Source organism: Muntiacus reevesi, chromosome 7, assembly GCF_963930625.1.
Source record: "Muntiacus reevesi chromosome 7, mMunRee1.1, whole genome shotgun sequence".
NCBI lineage: Eukaryota > Metazoa > Chordata > Mammalia > Artiodactyla > Cervidae > Muntiacus > Muntiacus reevesi.
Genome location: NC_089255.1, coordinates 77,843,910 through 77,861,181, shown reverse-complemented (window position 1 = coordinate 77,861,181; position 17,272 = coordinate 77,843,910). Strand labels below are relative to the sequence as shown.

At 40.6% G+C, this 17,272-nt stretch overlaps 1 protein-coding gene across 3 annotated transcripts in view; it reads right to left on the bottom strand.

The window, feature by feature from the left end:
• EXD2 (exonuclease 3'-5' domain containing 2) overlaps positions 1–16,717 on the bottom strand; it is a 50,602-nt gene extending 33,885 nt beyond the window's left edge. Inside the window, exons 1-2 of one of the 3 annotated variants that reach the window (XM_065941135.1) lie at positions 16,624–16,709; positions 15,015–15,116 (exon numbers count right to left, since the gene is read on the bottom strand). The gene's annotated coding sequence lies outside the window, so the exon portion shown is untranslated. Of the gene's footprint in view, positions 1–15,014; positions 15,117–16,623 lie in introns of all 3 variants that reach the window. The other 2 variants (XM_065941132.1, XM_065941134.1) reach the window with 2 other exon arrangements.
• Positions 16,718–17,272: the final 555 nt, after the last annotated feature.

The window sequence follows — 17,272 nt, the reverse complement described above, 5'->3', positions numbered from 1 at the left end:
CACCTTTTCGTGAAGAAGACCCAGTATGTTCAGACTATCTTGATGACTCAAGAGAAGTTAGATACCTGAATTTTATGTGAAATGTCACCATCTTCAAGTGACAGCAATAAATTTAGTTTTTGAAACACCGTGGAAGCGAAATTTAAAAAAATTTGAGGTTTCAATAAATTTTTAAAATAATTTAAAAATTAAACTATTTTGGGTTCCGGGCTACCCATCTGTAGGCTCTGACCTAAAATCTATACTGTTCAAAGACACAGCAATTTGCTAGACCCCACCTATACTTATTAAGTAGCCATGTGTGGATGTGAGAACTGGACCATAAAGAAGGCTGCTGTGCTTAGGTTCTCAGTCGTGTCCGACTCTTTGCAACCCCATGGGTTGTAGCCCATGAGGCTCCTCTGTGCCATGGGGATTCTCCAAGGCAAGAATACTGGAGTGGGTTGCCCTGCCCTCCTCCAGAGGATCTTCCCAACCCAGGGATCGAACTTAGGTCTCCCGCATTGCAGGCAGATTCTTTACCTTCTGAGCCACCAAGGAAGCCCAAAGAAGGCTGAGCACCAAAGAACTGATGTTTTCAAATTGTGGTGCTGGAGAAGATTCTTGAGAGTCCCTTGGATAGCAAGGAGATCAAACCAGTCAATCCCAAAGGAAATCAACCCTGAATTGGAAGGATTGATGCTGAGGCTGAAGCTTCAGTTCTTTGGCCACCTGATGCAAAGGGCTGACTCACTGGAAAAGACCCTGATGCTGGGAAAGATTGAAGGCAGGAGGAGAAGTGGGTGACAGAAGACGAGACAGTTGGATGGCATCACTGACTCAATGGATATGAGTTTGAGCAAACTCTGGGAGATAGTGAAGGACAGCGAAGCCTGGCCTGCTGCAGTCCATGGGGTTGCAGAGTCGAAGAGGACTTAGCAACTGAACAACAATACTGCTCTGTGACTCTTGGTTTCCATTCAATGTGTACTTTACTTTGTTTCAGCCACACCATGCGGCTTTTAGGATCTCAGTTCTAGACCAGAGATTGAACCCAGACCACCAAGGAAAGCCCAGGATCCTAACCGAAAAGCCACCAAGGAACTCCCAATGTGTACTGTTTTTATCAATTTTTAAAACTTTCAACGACAAATTTTTAAAAATACTTTAATATTTACAACAACCGATCATTATGCCTACAGAGATATTCAGCATTGGAGAAAAAATGGAGTCACAACAGTTATTACAGTACTAATGAAAACAACAAAATGGCTATACTGCTCTTAAAATACTTTTTTGCAGAAACTATGCTTCAGAATTCATGTGTACTTCAGAATTCTCCAGTACTTTTACTGAAAAAGAAATTGAGACTTAAATTGAGATTAAAGAACTTGCATAGTGAGATTTCTAGTTAAAATACTCTGAGAAGATTAAAAAAAAAAACCCTTCCCTTTCCCAATCTAACCAATACAAATTTTGGAGAAAATATTAAAGAGATAACAAAAGTTTAACACACAGTTAAACTTAAAAAGAAGACAGGTGTCAGAAATGGAAGAAGGGAACCTGCAGTGGGTAGGAGGTAAAATTGGGCAGAGACCAGAACACATACCAGCCCCAGTGCTGGGGTATATTGCCAGCCCAGGGACAAAAGTCGAGGCCACAGGCCCAGGGCACAGCAGAGATGAGGGAAAGTGTTGCCTTGTTCAATCAAAGAACCTCTAAGTGTTCACCCACCATGGCCCAGGTAAGTCACCCACCCAAGGATGAGAATATGAACAGTTCCTTGGAGATTGACCAAGATGGTAGAATAGAAAGACCCTGAGTTCATCTCCTCTCACGAGCACACCAAAACCACACCTATCTACAGAACAGCCATCTATGAAAAAAGACCAAAACCTCCTGAAAAGATTGTCTACAACTAAAAGACACAAAGAAGGAACCACAAGATGGGCAGGATGGGCGGGAGTCATGATATAAAGTCCCATGCTCACAGGTGGGCAACTCACAAACTGGAGAATAATTACAGTGCAGAGGTTCTCCCACAGGAGTGAGAGTTCTGTGTCCCACGCTGGGTTCCCCATCCTGGAGATCCTGCACCAAGAAGACTAGCCCCAGACCATGTGGCTCTGAAGGGCAGCAGGGCTTAATTTCAGGAGTCCCAAAGGATTGTGGGAAATACAGACTCCACTCTTGAATGACACACAAGATCTTACCAGCACTGGGGCTCAGGCCAAAAGCTGTCATTTGATAGGGGACTGGGTCAGACCTACCTGCTGGCTTTGGAGAGGCTGGGGGTGGCTGCAGCTGGCAGCAGCTATATTTGGGAGCTCAGTCAGTCATATAAGCCAGTGCTGATCTTTGCTCCTCCCTCTAGTTCATTAGAGCCTGTGGCCCTACCCAATAGCTTGGAGGCACCAATGTTGGGATGCCTCAGGCGAAACAACTAACTGGGTGGTGACATAGCCACACCCATAAGCAGACAGGCTACCTAAAGACTTCCTGAGCCCACAGCCCCCTCCAGACACTCAGAGGCAACTAAGAATTTGCCTATGTGCATGCGTGTTCAGTCACTTCAGTCATGTCTGATTCTGTGTGACTCTATGGACTGTAGCTCACCAGGCTCCTCTGTCCATGGGATTCTCCAGGCAAGAATACTGGAGGGGGCTGCCATGCCATCCTCCAGGGGATCTTCCCACTCCCGGGATCGAACCTGCATCTCTTAAGTCTCCTGCACTGTCAGGCAAGTTCTTTACCACTAGTGCCACTTGGGAAGCCCAAGAGTTTGCATGCCCCAACTAAAGATCAAGCTTGCCACAACAAAGAAGACTGAAGATCCCGTGTGCCACAACTAAGATCTGGCACAGCCAAATAAATAAAAATATTTAAAAATTAATTTTAAAAATATCTTAAAAAAAACTTCATTCCCTGAAAAGGGTGGGGGTCCAGGTGGGGTGCTTCCCTGGTGGGCCAGTGGTTAAGAGTCTGCCTACCAATGCAGGAGACATGGGTCCAATCCTTGCTCCAGGAAGATTCTACATGCTGCAGGGCAACTAAGCTGGTGTGCCACAACTACTGAGCCTAGAGCCCATATGGTCTGCAATAAGAGAAGCCACTGGAATGAGAAGCCCAGGCACCACAATGAAGAGTAGCCCCTGCTCACCACAGTCAGAGAAAGCCTCAGCAACAAAGACCCAGTAGAGCCAAAAATAAATAGGTAAAAATAAATAAATCTTAAAAAAAAAACAAAAAAAAACTACCATATGACCCAGCAATTCCACTCCTGAGTGAATACTCCCAAAAAACTAACACACTAATTTGAAAAGATACATGTATCCCAACGTTCAGTGAAGCTGTATTTACAATAGCCAAGACATGGGAGCAACCCAAATATCCATCACTAGATGAATGGATGAAGAAGATGGGGTATATATACACAGTGGAATATTACTTGGCCGTAAGAAAGAATAAAATAATGCCACTTGCAACAACATGGATGGACCTGGAGAGTACCATACTAAGGGAAGTAAGTCAGACAGAGAAAGACAAATATCATGTGATATCACTTAAATGTGAAATATAAAAAAAGGAAACAAATGAGCTTATTGGCAAAACAGAAACAGACCCACAAAGAAAAAAGAAAGATAAAAAGAAAAAAACAAAAAGAAAAAAAAGAAAAGAAAAGAAAACAGACATGATTACCAAAGAGGAAGGGGGAGCAGGGATAAAACAGGAGTTTTGGATTAATATACACACATTACTATACATAAAATAGATAACTAATAAGGATTTACTATATCAGTTCAGTTAGTTCAGTCGCTCAGTCGTGTCTGACTCTTTGCGACCCCATGAATCGTAGCACGTCAGGCCTCCTTGTCCATCACCAACTCCCAGAGTTACTCAAACTCATGCCCATCCAGTCAGTGATGCCATCCAGCCATCTCATCCTCTGTCGTCCCCTTCTTCTCCTGTCCCCAATCCCTCCCAGCATCAGGGTCTTTTCCAACAAGTCAACTCTTCGCATGAGGTGGCCAAAGTATTGGAGTTTCAGCTTCAGCATCAGTCCTTTCAATGAACACCCAGGACTGATTTCTTTTAGGATGGACTGGTTGGATCTCCTTGCAGTCCATAAAATATACTCAATATTTTCTAGTAATCTATAAGGAAAAATCTGTATATACCTGAATATAAGTGTAAAACTTTTGAAAACTGTCAAGTACTACAGAATATAAAGAATCTTTCATTCAATTTAAGAAAAAGAGAATATGAACAGAGTTCCCCCTGAGAGGACAACCCCTCAAATCTGCACTCTGGACTGATAACAGAGGCTGAATTCATGTTATACTTACAAAAGGAAACCCTTAGCCAAGAAACTAAAACTAAAGATGAGTTCTGTTAGAAAAAGACTGAGCTGATCATAAAACTGTTTCCACCATGCAAGAAACATGCAGGATTGCCACGGAAGATCAGGCCCCACAAGAGTGTTCACAAATGAAAGAAAACAACATAAAACCCCAAACCCTAAAACCAATAAAAATAGCTCACAGAGTCAGCAAAAAAAAAACAAAAAAAATCATATCTTAGATCTGAAAGAGACTTCAAAGTAACAATCAGGGAAATTCAGGAAAATAAAATCTAAAGCATGGACAGGAGACAACAAAAAGTAGAATTTCTAGATACGAAAAACATTTGTTAAAATTTTTTTAAAAACTCAATAGTCAACAAACAGTGGATCAGACAGAGAGGAAGAGTTACTGAATTGAAGATAAATCTGAGGAAGTCACTCAGAATGCATCACAAAGATACAGAGATAAAAAAAAATGTAAGAACAGACACAAAGGATGGATTGAGAAGCTCAATATTCACAAAAGGAAGATTTGGAAGATGAAGGAGGTCAGATTTGGTACAGTTCCCTGAGTCCAAGTTGGATAAATTAAATATGTCCACAAAAAGACTTGTATAAGCATGTTCATAACAGCTTTATTCAGAATAGCCTCAAACTGGAAACAGCCCAAGTGGTACATCCATCCAATGCAATGTTAATCAAGAATAAAAAGAAACTTATTACTAATACATGCAACCTGGATGAATCTCAAAAATAACCTTAGGCTGAGTGAAAGAAGACAGATATAAAAGAGATACTGTATAGCTCCATTTATATATAAAGAACATCTATTTATATATATATTTAGAACAGCTAAAACTAATCTATGGTAGAAAAAAAATCTGAACAATAGTTGCCTCTAGAGAGGTGGGTGCAGGGAAGAGACACTGACGCTGTGTACTGAATGATAAAAAGGAGCCAGTTAAGCCAAATTCCAGGGAAAAGCCTTTCATATATGAAGGAAATTTCTGGAATTGGGGTCAAGTTCCGTATGTTGATGGAGGTGTGGGTTACACAAGTGTATGCAATTTTTTAAATCTAGGGATATTTCTGATTTTTCTCCTGTTGGCTTAATTTATGAATTAAAAATGACTGCTGGTTCATTCACTGTCTATCTTTCCCACCAGAATGTAAACCCCATGAAAATAGGGACCTCAAAAGCTTCTTCACCTTAACTGGCTTCTTCATTTACATATAACTATCTCCAGCAACTAGCACAGAGCTGATAACAATAAATATTTACTGAATGGATAAAATAATTCAAGGTATTATATGCTAACACTTTATGATAGATATTTCTAATTCAATTATCAGACTACAAAACTGTTTATTCACACGAAACTAAAAAAAAAAATGTTTTCCCTTATTGAGCTGTGATACTATAAACAAGCAGTATGGTTCAACACTGGGCCAGGAGTGAGAAAAATAAAATCTTGGGTTATAAATGGAATGTCTGTGTCCCTCTGAAATTCATGAAGAAATCTCAAATTCTAACTTATGGTGTTAGGAAGTGGCGCCTTTGGAAGGTAATTAGGATCAGATGAGGTCATGAGGGTGGAGCCCTAGTGAATGGGATTAGTGCCCTGAAATAGTCACAAGAGACCTTGTTTCCCTCTGATCTCTGCCACTAAGGATACAATAAGAAGTTGTTAGCAGCCTGCAGCCCAGAAGAAAATGTCCATCAAGATTCAACTACGCTGGCAATCTGATCTTGGACTTCCAGACTCCAGAACTGTTAGAACTGGTGTCTCTAAGCCACCTAGTCTGTGGTATTCTATACATACACACTAAGACACCTCGCTAAGGACTAGCTCTGGGATCCAAAGCTTTCGATGCTTCACCATCTTCAGTGACAAAGGATCTGCCATTCTTTTTTTTAAACTGTATTAAAAATTATATAAAATAATTGCAAAAAATAATTGTTATAAAACTGATAATGGTGGTTACCTAAAGCACTAGGGTTATAAATAGTTTTGATTTTTCAAATTCTGTACAAGTATGTATGTATTCATAATTTTGTTGTTGTTGTTTTAGTCCCTAAATCACGTCCAACTCTTTTCCGACTCCAATTAGAAACATGTTTTTTTAAGTGGTGCTTTTTAGAGATGGGCTTCCCTGGTGGCTCAGACTGCAAAAAAAAAAAAAAAATCTGCCTTCAAAGTAGGAGACCTGGGTTCAGTCTCTGAGTTGGGAAGATCCTCTGGAGAAGGGCATGGCAACCCACACCAGTATTCTTGCCTGGAGAATCCCATGGACAGAGGAGACTGTCAGGCTACAGTCCACAGCATCGCAAAGAGTTGGACATGATTGAGTGACTACACTTCATTTTCACTTTTTGAGACAGCCAAAGTAAGTTTCCCACTTAACACTTAAGACTCATGATTATATTCCTGAAAGAAATCTCATTTTAATGCATTAAACAGTAAGTTAAAACGTTCAGAGAGTAGCGTAAGGTAGAGGATGAAAACATAAGTCCCAGAGTCAAACACCCTGGGCCTCTGCCACTTGTTAGCTATATTGCTGTTGTTTCAGTTACTCAGTTGTGTCTGACTCTTTTGTGATCCCATGGACAGCCAGACTCCTCTGTACAAGGGATTTTCCAGGCAAGAATACTGGAGTAGGTTGCCGTTTCCTTCTCCAGGGGATCTTTCTGACCCAGGGATTGAACCCTCGCCTCCTGCATTAGCAGACGGATTCTTTACCACTGAGCCGCCATGTAAGCCCTGGTGGCTACATAAACTTGGGCAATTTACTGAACTTCTCTAAGTCTCAGTTTCCTAGTCAGTAAAATGAGAAGGATAGTACCTACCATGTAGGATTATTGTAAGGCTTAAGTAAGATGATGAAATAGCTTGACTTAGCATATTGGCTAGCACTTTAGAGTTCAATAAATGTTAAATATGACCACTACTGGGTTCTATAAACCACAGTAGTCTTATTAAAGGGAAATAAAGAACTATAGAGTTAAAATTTAAAAGCCAAATTCAGCTCTCACACAGCTCAAGGTTTCTTTCTTTCATAATCCTGACAGATCATGACCTGATCTCTACCTGAATACTTCCAGACAGAGTTCATTACCTTAAGAGGCAGTTTTTGTTGAAACGTTCTTGCATTCTGTAAAAGTTCCCTACATAGAATTTTTTCTCTTTGATGTTCAGTCTGGCCTCTGAAATGACAGAAGTGTTTACTCTTTCCTAAGAGCTTGTGAAATATGTGAAGACAGCTCTTACGACTTCCCTTGGTACATTCTACTTAATCCAATCAGTCTTCCTGTGACCTAGTTTACAGACCACTCGCCATTATGGCTAGATCCTTCTGAACAGCTCCAAGCTTGCCAATGTATCTCTTAAAATGTAGTGCCCATAACTGGTGTAGACTACATTGGTACTATTACTTCCCAGGCTCTGGACCCTGTATTTTATTTATGCTGGATGAAATGATAGGTGTTTGAACAGTAGAATCACCCTGATGATTCATACAGAGTTTGTGGTAAATAAAATTCACTGAAATCATACTGAATTCCTCATTTTATATACTTGTATATTTTGCACCTAAACCCAAAATTTTACATTTCTTTTGTCTAAATTTCTTCTTGTATGTTTCAACCAAACATTTTATCCTTTGTGATTAATTTGGATTTAAAAAAAAAAAATTGTTCATTTATTTATCACACAAGGGCTTTCTCTAGTTGTTGAGAGCAGGGGGAGAGTGGGGGCTGCTCTCTAGTTGTGGTGCACAGGCTTCTCATTTTGTTGGACTCTCTTGTTGTGGAGCACAGGCTCTAGGGCAAGCAGGCTTCAGTAGTGGTGGTCCACTGACTTAGCTGCCTCAGGGCAACTGGGATCTTCCTGAAGCAGGGATCAAACCCGAGTCCCCTGCATTGGTAGGTGGATTCTTAACCACTTATCCAACAGGGAAGCCCCTCAATTTACATCTTGATTGTACCTTCCCTCCCAACTTACAAGTTTTTGTACAGAAAAATGAATTTCTGTTTTCCGGGAAAATAACATCTTCTAACATGTGTTTTTATTCATTCATCTTTCAAATTTATTTTTGTATTTCACACTACCTCCATGGTTAATAACACTAAAAATCAGGTTACGTTAAAGCAGAATACTTAAAAAAACAAACAAACAAACAGAGCATTATTGATTTGCTTCCATTGAGAAGGGCTCCCTCAGACCTGGAATTCCCAAGCAGCCAGGTTCCCACTTATTATTTACCATGATGTAGCCTGTGAAAAAGAAAATCCTAATAGGGAAATTGAAGGAGCAATGAAGGAACTCTTGACAACATTCAAAACAGTTATTAATTCAATTTTTTAATTAATTCACTTTTATATGGAGAAATTTTGTGGGCTATTTTTTCCCCCCAGTCAAGGGATTCATTCAGTAAACATGTACACAACTCTTTCAATAAACCAAACACTGTGCCAGACTTTGGGTAAAAAGAGTTAAAAGGCCAATCTGCTTTCAAAAATCCAGGATTCAGAAAAGGAGAAATGGGTGTACTGAACAATCTGCAATATAGTGAAGTAACAGAAACCACAGAAGCACACACAAGTGCAGGATGGCCAAGAGGAAGCGTGGGAATTATTAAGAGAAACACTCGCTGAGAGGGGTGAGCTCTGAGACTGGTACTGGTGCTAAAAAATGAGCAAACCGGGGACTTCCCTGGGGGTCCAGTGGTTAAGAATACACCTTCCAATCCCTGGTCGTGGAACTCAGACCCCACATGCCTCAGGGCAAATAAGCCCTCATGCCCGCCTAGAGAAGTCTGTATGCTGCGATGAAGACCCAGCACAGCCAAAAATAATAATAATAAATCAATACATTTTAAAAATTAAAAAAGATTTTATTAATGAGCAAGCATTCTCTAGGTGCACCAGGCAGAAAGAAGGTCACTCCAGGCAGAGGGAACAACTGCACGTGCAAAGATATGAAAGGCACGAAGCATCGTGGTACAAGTGGAAAAGTTCAAGCCAATTTAACACGTACCATAAGTGCAAAATTCTGAGTTCTAAAGATTGACAAAAAATAAATAAATAAAAACTATCTTATTGATAATTTCCATATTGATTTTTTAAAATACTTATTTTTGGCTGTGCTGGGTCTAAGCTGCTGCACCGACTTTTCTCTAGCTGTGTCGAGCAGGGGCTACTCTTCGATGCAGTGCAAGGGTTTCACATCTTGGTGGCTTCTCATGTTGTGGAGTACAGGTTCTAGGGCACTTGAGCTTCAGTAGTTGCAGCTCCTGGGTTCCAGAGCACAGGATCCAAAGTTGTGGCCCACGCGCCTAGCTGCTCTGCAGCACGTGGGATCTGCCCGGACCAGGGATCGAACCCGTGTCTCCTCCACTGGCAAGTGGATTGATTCTTCACCACTGAGCCACCAGGGAAGCCCTTCCATATTGACTTTTAAGGTGACGCTTTATATCATTGTAGTAAAACATACATAACACAAAATTTACATTTTAACTTTTTTTTTTTTAACATTTTTAAGAGTATCATTCAGTGGCATAACTGCATTCACAAGGTTATGCAATCACCACCACTATCCATTTCTTTATCTTTTTTTAATATTTATTTATTTGGCTGTGTCGGGTCTTAGCTGTGGCGCACAGGCTTAGTGGCCCAACAGCTTGTGGGATCTTAGTTCCCCCACCAGGGATAAAACCTGTGTCCCCTGCATTGGCAGTCAGATTCCCAACCACTGAGCAGGGAAGTCCCATCCCTATTCATTTCTAGAACTACTTCACCATCCTAAACAAACTCTGTACCGTTAAACAGTAACTTCCCATTCCTCCGTCCCCAACCCTCGGTAACCTCTATTATACTTTTTATCTCAAGTAATTCCATACTGAGATTTTATATCTCACGTTGAAATGATATTTTGGATCTATGTTGAAAAAAGAAATACTCAGAATAATGTAAATTAAATGCAAACTTAATTAAAAATTTTTTTTAATGAATTGACTATCAAGAAAGTGAAAAAATGATATTTTGTTTAACAGGTTAAACAAAACCTGTTAAAATTAAGTTCACCTATTTATTTTTATACTCTTACTGTGGCTATTAGAAAGCTTTAAATTATGTATGGGGCTCACATGATATTTCAACTGGTCAGCATTGTGCTAGAGCATAACGTATAAGTAACGAGACAGAGAGGAATGATGCTAGAAGGAGGAGATACAGGTCAAGTCATGAGAAGCCCTATATTACCTGATAAGATAAAACCTTACAGATAATGGGGAGCGTATAACAGACTTAGAAGCGAAGTGACAAGCTCAGACTCATATTTCAAAGAACACTATGGTCACTGTGTGTGTGCTAGATTGGATGAGGGCAAGGCCAGAGGCAGGCAGACCCATTAGATTAAGACTCACAATAGCAGAGCCAAGATGAGAAGATTCAAATCAGGGCAGAACAAGGCAGAATGGAAAAGAACACCAGTTCCTAACAGAACAGTGGCGTCGGAATAACCTGGATTAGTAAACAAGTCACACCTTTTAAACTTAGAATTTTGAAAGTGTGATGAATAGAAAACTAATAGCTTCCCAAACCCATTATAAAAATATGAAGAAAATCTCATTCATAATAGAAATATACACTGTTTTAAAACTACAAGCCACATGTTTTTAAACAAACACACACACACAAACATAAGTATGAACTAAACAAGAAATATGTAAGATCAACTGAACTGATCTGAACTGAATACGAAGAAACAAAGAAAACCTTACTGAAGTTATAGAATAAGACTGGAAGAGCAGGGATATAACCAGTGTCACTTAGAGAGCACGTTATCAAGTGCCAGGCTCTTTACACACATATGCCTGTATATTTATGAATACATTACTCATCTAATCCTTTTAACAATCCTCTACAGAAGGTACTATAATTACTGTATTTCTCCATTAATAAAGGAAGAGAAGATGTTTTATAGAAATATTCCAAATGTGCTCTAGAGCCCGCATGCCACAACTAGAGAACCCTGCATGCTGTAATGAAGACCCAATGCAGCCAAAATAAAAAAAATAATTAATGTTGAAAAAAGAAATACTCAGAATAATGCAAATTAAATGCAAACTTAATTAAAAAAATTTTTTTTAATGAATTGACTATCAAGAAAGTGAAAAAAAGCCACAGGATGGGAGAAAATATATTTGCATCATCTATCTCATGAGGGTGTGTATCTAGAAGATATAAAAATCTATTACAATTCAATGAAAAAAAGAACAACCAATTTAAAACAGACAAAGATATGAATAGACATTTCTTCAAAGAACATATACAAATGGCCAATAAACACATGAAAAGATGCTCAACATCATTAGCTATTAGGGAAATGCAAATCAAACCCACAATGAGATACCACTTCACACCCACCTAGGATGGCTTTAATTAAAAAGACAGCTAATAAGTGCTGGCAATAATGCGGAGAAATTAGAATCCTCATATACTGTTGATGTTGACATAAAATGGTACAGCTGTCTGGAAAATAATCTGGCAGTCACTCAAATGATTAAACATAGAGTTGCTATATGACCCAGCAATTCCACTTCTAGGTATATATCCAAGAGGAATGAAAACACACGTCCACACAACAGTTCCTAGCAGCACTATTCGTAATAGCCAAAAGTGGAAACAACTCAAATGTCCATCAGCTGATGAACAGATAAATAAAATGGGGTAGACCCATAATGTTATGTGATTCCCCCAAAAGATATGTTAATATCCTAACTCCCACTATCTATGAACGTGACTTTATTTGGAAATGGCCTCTGCATACCTAATTAAGTTAAAACAGGGTCCTGCTAGAGTGGAGTGCCTTTAATTCAATAACTGGTGTCCTTACACGAAGGGGAGAAAAGACTGATGCAGATTTTCACAAAGAGAATTACAACATGAAGATAGACACGCTGGGATGAAGGCCAGGCGAAGGCAGAGGCAGAAGTTGGGAGTTATGCAGCTGCAAGCCAAGGAATGCCAAACAATGCCAAGGACTGCTGGCAACGTCAGAAGCTAGAAAGAGGTAGGAAAGGATTCCCCCGTAGACCTGAGAGAATGCATTCCTGCTGACAACTTGATTTTGGACTTTATAGCCTCCAAGGCTGTGAGAGAATACATCTGTTATTTTAAGCCATCCAGTTTTCGTTACTTCGATACTGTAGCCCTAGGAAACAAATACACCACAGAATGGAATTTTATTCAGAGATAAAAAGGAATGGGTACTGATACACGCTGCAACATGTATGAACCTTGAAAACAGTACACCAAGTGAAAGAAGCCCATCACAAAATCGTGCAAAAACTGTACAATTCCATTTACACAAAATACTTAGATCTACAAAGGCAGAAAGATTAGTGACTGTCTAGGGCTAGGGCTAGCAACTTCCCTGATGGCTCAGACGGTAAATAATCTGCCAGCAATGCAGAAGACCTGGGTTTGATCCCTGGGTCAGGAAGATCCCCTGGAGGAGGAAATGTCAACCCACTCCAGTATTCTTGTCTGGAGAATCCCATGGACAGAGGAACCTGGTAGGCTAGAGTCCATTCAAAGAGTCGGACACGACGGACGTGACTTAGCATGCACAGGGCTAGGATATTGGGGAATGGGTATTGATAATAGGTATGGTCTCCTTTGGGCTTCCCAGGTGGGTCAGTGGTAAAGAATCCACCTGCGATGCAGGAGCTGCAGAAGACACGGGTTCGATCCCTGGGTGGGAAAGATTCCTGGAGAAGGGAATAGCAACCCACTCCAATATTTTTTTTTTTTTTGGATCCAGTGTGGTTACTTTTATTTTTTTATTTTTTTAAATTTTTTTCATTTATTTTTATTAGTTGGAGGCTAATTACTTTACAATATTGTAGTGGTTTTTGTCATACATTGACATGAATCAGCCATGGATTTACATGTATTCCCCATCCCAATCCCCTCCCCCCCACCTCCCTCTCTACCCGATCCCTCTGGGTCTTCCCAGTGCACCAGGCCCGAGCACTTGTCTCATGCATCCAACTTGGGCTGGTGATCTATCACTCCAATATTCTTGCCAGGATAATCCCATGGACAGAGGAGCCTGGCAGGCTAGTGTCCATTCAAAGAGTCGGACATGACTGAAAGCAACTGTCTTTGGGGGATGATAACGATGTCCAAAAATTAGGCTGTAGGGACTTCCCTGGTGGTCCAGTAGCTAACACTCTGCACTCTCAATGCAGGGGGCCAGGGTTTGAGCCCTGGTCGGGGAACTAGATCCCACATGCTGTGATTAAGCCTGGCACAGCCAAATAAATAAACTTTTAAAAATAAAATAGAATTAGGTTATAGCAACGATCGCTTAACTGGAAATATACTAAAAAATCACTGAATTGTATACTTTAAAAAACAAATTATGTGAATTACATTTCAATAAAACCATCTTATTTTTTAAATCCAATTATTTTTGTATTAATTTTTACTGGAGTACAGGTGCTTTACAATGTGTTAGTTTCCTGCTGCAGGGCAAAGTGTATTGGTCATATGTATACATATGCCTAGTCTTTCTTAGATTTCCTTTCCATTTTGTTGCAGTCACCAAGTCCTGTCTGACTTTTTTGAGACCCCATGAACTGTAGCCCACCAGGCTCCTCTGTCCATGGGATATCCCAGGCAAGAATACACTGGAGTGGGTAGCCATTTCCTTCTCCAGGGGATCTTCCCAGTCCAAGAATCAAACCCATGTCTCCTGCATTGGCAGGCAGATTCTTTACCACTGAGCCATCTCTTCCCATTTAGGACACCACAATAAACTCACTTAAAAAAAGAAAATAACTACTTGACCAGCTGATTCTAAAATTAATCTGGGAAAGAAACTGTAAGACTACCCCCAAAACACTGATTAAATAATGAGTATGTGAGCTGATAAAGTATGACTTTCAATAAAATAACAATAAAAATAATCATGAGGGACTACTTACCCTACTAGATACCAAAGTATAATATATATTTAATGTAGAATGCTATGGTATTGGCCCAACAAAATAGAAAATTAGGACATAGGAAAGAAGAGCATACAGAAAAGACACTGGGTGAGACATTAGTACATGATAAATGTGGTATTTTAGATTAATGGGTCAAGGATGGACTGATATTCAGAGCAACATTGCTTGGAAAACAAGAAAAAGACACACACCATTCCCTGTCTCTCTCTCTGACACACACACAAATTAGAGAAAAACTCTAACATATAACAACTTACAGGAGAAAACATGGTGGTAAGAGAAAAAGCAGCCTCAAGGTAGAACAGGGTTTTTCAACCTCAGCACTACTGACATTTTAGGCCAGAAAAATTCTTTGCTTAAGGGCTTTCCTGGGCACTGTAGGGTGTTTGGCAGCATCCCTGGCTTCTAGCCACTGGACGACAACCAAAATACATCTCGTGACGTTGCCAAGTGGCTAACAGAAAGCAAAACAGCTCCCATTTGAGAACCACCGGGATTAGGAATGAAAGCCCACTAAATACACAAAGTAAAAGACTGATATATTTAAATGCAAAATTCACAACTTTGATTTTACAAAGATGCCACATGGTTAAGAGATAAGAAACAACTTCAAAATGTTGGGAATAAATATTTCAAACGTATATGAATGACAAAAGATTAATATATAAAACATTACCATATATAACCAGACAACCCCAAAGAAGTGAGGCATTTCTCAAAAGAGGAAGGAATACAAATAGCCAACAATCATGAAAAGATGCTCCATCTCACCAATAACCTGGGAAATACAAATTAAAACACCAAATTAGAGTCATTTCGCACCCATCAGATTGGCAAAAGCAAAAAAGGCTGACACCATCAAATGTTTAAAAGAGCTGGGAAAACAGATATTATTATACACTGCTGGTGGGCAGTTGGCATTAAATATCCACACCCTCCCACCCAGCAATTCCACCTGCAGGTTTCTATCTTTGAGAAATGCTCACTCAAGCTCACAGACGCTGTGGGAGGATGTTCTCTGCCGCACTGTGCCTAAGACGGAAAAAACTAAGCAACCTATGGAATCTCACATATTATGGGATTGTAACATGTTCTGGAATTTACAGAGCAAGTAGAACAAATATGGCAGATGTCTACATATTAACAAAGAAAAAGTTCCAAGACCCATATTTAAGCATAAGAAGGTTTAGTTGTTGATGAGGTACAATATGCCACATTGGTGAAAGTTTAACACAAAATTTTACACACGGATCTGTACAAACACATATCAATAAATGTAAACAAAAAGAAATAGAAAAAACAAGCCACACTGATAACAGTTTTTACCTTGGGGCAAAAAATTAAAAAAGAAAAGATGGAGATGGAAAGAGGTCAAAGAGGATCTATTTTGTGTAAATTTTTGACATGACTGTATGCATGGACTACAGTTAAAATAAATATAAAAGAATAAATACATTTTTAAAACGCAAACTCAACTTGACCAAAATTTGTAATTCCTTCCCTTCTCTTAAATCACTCTTTTTCTCTCGAACTTCGCAACTTTGGTATTACAAAACCTTTCAGTTCAGTTCTACGGTGTAAATATTTTAGCGTTTTCAAGAAATGAGTGTCTAAGGGAGTTTGTGTCCATTAATATATCAAAGGCTTATAAAAGTTTAGGTTTCGTTTATATTTTAACAGGCAGGTGTCAATTCTGTAATAAACCATCATCACGGTTCTAGCCCTGATCCACACTCCAGGTTTGCGAGAGAAAAAGGTGGCTCCCAGCAAGGTCCACAGCAGCGGGTGTGGTCTGGGAAGAAAGAGGTGGTAACAATGGGGGCGGGCGTAGGTCCCCACGAATCGAGGGGACGAAACTCTCATCTGTGGACGCGTGCAACACGCAGCGCCTAAGAAGCTGCCAGAAGTTGCGAGCGGTGCTTCCTTTGTAGCTAACTGGGTCAAGAAGCCAGGAAGGTTTGGTAGGTACTCCTTAAAGAGAGCAGATGCGGGTCCGAGGAGGCGGCCCCGGAAGGCCACCGGGAGCCAACGATCGAGGTGACATCCCTCGCGGCGCACCTGGGTGCTGAACTGCCCCCGCCACGGGCGAGGAAGGCGGGGAGAGGGGCAGGGCCAAGTCGCTGGGGGACAACGAGGTCCCCGCAATCATTCGCCCCCGCGCACGGTGACATCGCCAGCATCTTGAGCCCTCTCCTCAATCCGCACGGAAAACCGCCTCCACCATTCGCACAAACCCGGAGAAAAGCCTCGTGGGCCGCCGAGGCGAGGTGCGCCGGCTCACTTACCTGCGGCCCTGGACCCGACCCGAACACCTGCGGCACTCCACGCTGAAGATCTGGAACCTCTGTGACCACCTGCGCGCACCCACCCGAATCCTCTAGGACGGAAACCACTTCCGGTTTCGTGACGTAACCCGAGCCGGGGTGTACAAGTGGGCGACGCCATCTTGTACGGAAGCAGCTCGGGCTGCTGGTACCTTAACCGGTTTCTCCAGTGCTGAACAAAGGCTCTGCTAAAATCCGAAAGGCTTAACACCTTTTCGGATAAGTGCTGCCTTTTTTTTTTTCCCCTCGGTGATATTTTTGTTTGTCCTGGTTTTAAGGAAGGAAGCCTCTGGAACCATCACAAATGCAATGTGGGATTTCTAACTAACTGTCCTTACTGATTAGCTCGGAGGTGTTTCTGCCCCGCACTGATTTTCTTAGCTGTTAAATGAGGAAGGTAAACAGAAGAGACACTAGAAGAGACACTTGTTTAAATAATACATTCCTCATTAGAAGTGCCTTTTATACTATATCCATTATAATACGTATGCCATCGTTTATAACAAGAACCACAATACCTTCCATTTATATTTAAAAACTTTCACCTAGTCTTTATCAGCAGCTGTCATTTGTGAGACACCCTATGTATACTATGTGCTGTTACTTTGTC